The sequence below is a fragment of the Miscanthus floridulus genome, chromosome 18 (assembly GCF_019320115.1).
Source record: "Miscanthus floridulus cultivar M001 chromosome 18, ASM1932011v1, whole genome shotgun sequence".
Taxonomy (NCBI): Eukaryota; Viridiplantae; Streptophyta; class Magnoliopsida; order Poales; family Poaceae; genus Miscanthus; species Miscanthus floridulus.
This window is the reverse complement of record NC_089597.1, coordinates 119836608-119840888: the sequence shown is the minus strand read 5'-3', so window position 1 is coordinate 119840888 and position 4281 is coordinate 119836608. Positions and strand designations below refer to the sequence as shown.

The following is a 4281-nucleotide window of genomic DNA, read 5'->3' as shown; positions in this document are numbered from 1 at the left end:
GACCCTCTCTTTGGGCTTCAGCTGTAGCACTCGGCCAATGCGATTCCAGACCTCATTGTCTGGTAGATCCTCCAGCGATGTACGATCTAGGTCCGATAGGCCATCGTACATCCACATCGGCCGCATCCTCTCCGCCAACGGCATGACCCGGCGACGGTATAGGGTGTGGAACACCCGCACCCCATTAAGACTGCTCTTCATGAGCTTCCGAAGCTCCTCCTCGATGAATCCCACCTTATGCTTCTCCTTTTTAGGGTAGCCCCACGTCCAACTATCCTGTTTCTCTGGCCTCCTACCAGTGAACACCGAGAACGGCGCCGCCACCGGATTCCTGATGTAGAACCACTCCCCATGCCACCCCTGATTGGAGTCACAGGGGAGGTACACGGGATATGAGTCTCCCATGCCCGGTTTCCTCTATAGGGCAAATCCCCCCATCACTGCTACAGGGCAGGGATATAGTAACATCAAATTGTGTTACTATAGGCTCAAGAAAGTGTTACTAGCCCTCTTAGTAACATATTTTTTATGTGTTCCAATTGGCCGTGTTACTATAGAGCCATCTATTGGAACACATTTATTTATGTACTGGAACATTTGTCTAGTGTTACCATGATTATATGTTGTAACACTTTTTTTAGCTCTAGTAACACTTCCATATTATGATAGAGTATATAGTTTGTAACACTTTTTTGAGCTCCAGTAACACTTTGTCTAGTGTTACAATGAATAGAACCAATTGCCACGTAGTTTGTTCCATTCCAATATATATGATTTCTTGCCACGAAAACCATTTTGTGGCTACAGCGGCAATTGCCACGCAAAATACTTTATTGCAATAGGTTCTATTGCTACAAAAGTTGTGTTGTGGCAAGAAATATTATCGCAACGAAATATTACTGTTGTAACCAAATCTCATAGCATCACTCAATGTACGGGGAAATAAGATAACGCAACGCAAGAGCATTGTAGCAATAGATTATGACAATGAATTATAAATGTTGCATTTAGATTTATCGTAACAAGAAGATATTTTGGCAACACCTACTGCATTCTATATCTGGTTAATAAAACATTTTTCGCAAAAGAATTATACCAAAATAGTAATTCATAATCACATATGCCAAACTAAACCATTATCATCTAAAATAGTATTTGCAATCATAATGTAAAGTGACTAAGTAATACTGCAAGGCTTTTATCTGTATCTCCAAACTAGAACTATGAAGTTTGTAACTATCATTGTGATGACAAAAGTAATCTATCTTATGTAGCCTTTGGGAATTGTTTGTTTGACATTGTAAATTCCTTAACTTGACCACACCATGACTCTGAGGCTCTACTCAAACTCTGTATCTTCCTGCTCTAGAAAAAAACACAATGACACATGCATCAGTAAATTTCAGCAGTATGTTACTAAGGCGCAGCCAACACTAAGTCTCTAGGCTATAACAATATTTTAGCAACGCTCCTCAGTTGATGTGTAGAAATTTAATTCATTGACCCATTAACATTGTTGTTTTGGAAAATACTTTGGTTAACATTAGAAGTTAAGTTAACGACGAGGAATTGTATTTGAGCGCATAAGGAAATTTTAGAAACAAGTACACATGGGTATGAGTTGTATTAGTAAGATGGTAATGTATTTGAGACTTCCTAATTGTGCAATCACAAAATGAAAGTGAAAAAGAAAGGCATGTCACAAACAAAATACCGTGAAATCTGATATAGAATGTTGTGAGTTAAAGATGCCTTGCATTTCCTATTTGCGCACAAATTGATGCACTGCATTAGAAACTTAGCAGCAGCTACTATCATATAATAGAAAAATGGAAGGAGGTCATCATCAATGGTTGCTTTAACAGGGAACAAATTAAAACTGTTAAACAGAAGAAAGAAAAAGATAACAGAGAAGAAAGCAAACAATTAAGTAGTAGCTTAAATGGAAGAAAAGCAATCCAAGATGTGTCATTAGCCCCTTTTTTGAACCTGTAAAAGAAAGCATAATTGCTTGAAACGAACTAACACATGAAGATGTCAAATGGTAAATATATCCAAAATGTTTGTTAGAAAAACTTTTTTGAAAAGAACAACAGCAGGGGAGCCCCCCGCTGTTAGGAATTTTTATTAAACCAAAAAGAACCAACTGTACAAAAAAACAGAACAAAAAAACAACAGCTAAGAAGGAAACAGGTAGCCTGAGGCAGGCTGGGCCAAACTATGTACACAAATCTATCCAAGAAACGAAGAGTGCGCGCTTGTTTTCAGAGATCCTGTGAGCTTGTAGGCGAGCTTCATCAATGAAACATGTTTTCCAAGCAAGGAAGGATGGTTGGCCTCTACTAAAAATGAAGTTGTTTCTTTGCTTCCAAATTTGCCAAGCACTGGTGGTAAAAGCTTCCATGAAAAAAGGGTATGAGAACCCCTCCTTCGCTTCCAACAGCATATGAAAGAAATCCATCACAAGGTTCCACTGAACACCAAGGTGTTGCCAATAAGCCTGACTAAAAGGGCATGTGAAGAAGAGATGAAGAGCTGTTTCTTCGACATTCTGATTGCACAAGACACAATTATAGTTGTTTCCTTCAAGCTTGTGCTTCTTCCTCTTGAGAATATTCCTGGTATTGAGTCTGTCCATCAGCATTGAAAGAGAGTATAGCTCCTGTGAGTTTTGCCAGAGTGAATCATGCACAATCCCAATTTGTTGTTTCAAATCTTCCATATTTACTTCGGTGTTTCAGCAAACACCTAACTGCATGAAACACATCAGAAACATCGGATACATGAATGAAGTACTCTTTAATAAGCGAGTTATTCATAGTAAGAAAGTGACATACTAAAAATTCACTTGATTCAATTTATTGAAACAGTAGCATATTTATAACGTTATTTGAACTTGGAGCTTGAGAACAAGTGTTATGGTTAGATGTGTATAGAGAATGACATATATAAATACGAATAAAAAGAATCCAAATCTAATTTTACCTTGTACATTTTAATTATCGCAGCCTCTCCTAATCCTGCTTATTTTCCCATATGACCATTTTGCTATAAAAACAAGCTAATTATAAAGAGTAAGTACAAGTGACAAATAAATTTTAGGTTATATATAGTATGTCATAATAATATGCTTATCTGTATCGATGCTAAGCGGGGAAAATATTATTATATCAAGTCTTAGTATAATACACCGAGGAAAGATAACAGTTCTGGTATACATATTGCTGCTCTTAGCATGAGTATTTACATAGGTTAGCAAAAAAAAAAAAAAACTCAGACAATATTTACCGCTGCTTAGTATACAGTAGTTTCAGGGCTGAGCAAACGCATGAATGCAGGGCTACAGAGCAACAAACCTTTGCGTCTATTACTTGAACTTTATTTTAGGAAAGGGAGGCAAATGCATGGGGTAAACATAAATCTGAAACAGTTTGCATGCCAATGTGTGGCACAGAATTAATCTGACAATGTTTGGAACGGCTTGAGCATGAACACTGCCCAAGGCATTTTCAGAAAATGTGCATTAGAACATTGTGTCAAATCTGACAGGAGATAGGATCGGATAGTGCACTGCTTTATGGTATTGATATGCATATAAACTCAGTAGCAGCTCAAAGATCAGATCAAAAGGAACCTTTGTAGTGTAGCATTGGTTCCCAACTCATAGTTCAGGATTTGCCTGGTCTCCATTGGTGATCCAATTTATTAGGAAACAGAAATTTGTGATCATGATCAGACGATCCGAACTCAGACTGTCGGGCTCACAGAACAGGGGGAGATGGCGATCCCAATTTAGGATTTTCATATCAGAACATCACCTGAAGAGATCTAGAAGAAAATGAAAAATCCACAACACATCAAGGCTGAGATCGCCAAACCAGATCAAGGCATCAACAACAATTCGATCCCATGCAGATTGGAAGAGAACTGCACAAGGAGAAGTGAGAAAACTCACCTGAGAATGGGATGGTGTGCGCCGTAGGGATGAGGGGCATTGTACGTGGGGTGGAGGGGCATGTCTGAGCCGGCGGCGCCGCTGTGCAGGGGTTGGGCATTGTACGCCTGTACGTCGGTTCTCCTCGCACTAGGAGCCAGCGGTAACAGGACGGATCGACAGAGCCGAACACTGCTTAAAGCTGATCGGAACTGGGAGACGGGGTGGTGAGGATTCGTGCTCCTCACCTTGCTAGACGCACAAATTGGGATGGGGTGGCGGTACCAAATCTTTTTGGTGGTAAATTTTGGTGCAAAAAACAATAGACTATTTACGTGGTCTCCCAA

At 39.4% G+C, this 4281-nt stretch overlaps 1 long non-coding RNA gene across 1 annotated transcript; it reads right to left on the bottom strand.

Annotated features, from left to right (window-relative positions):
• Positions 1-1575: 1575 nt before the first annotated feature.
• Positions 1576-4079, bottom strand: LOC136519706 (uncharacterized). The gene is made up of 3 exons (XR_010775025.1): positions 3956-4079; positions 3635-3828; positions 1576-2752 (listed from the first exon to the last, which is right to left on the bottom strand). It is a non-coding gene; the product is annotated as an uncharacterized lncRNA (long non-coding RNA).
• Positions 4080-4281: the final 202 nt, after the last annotated feature.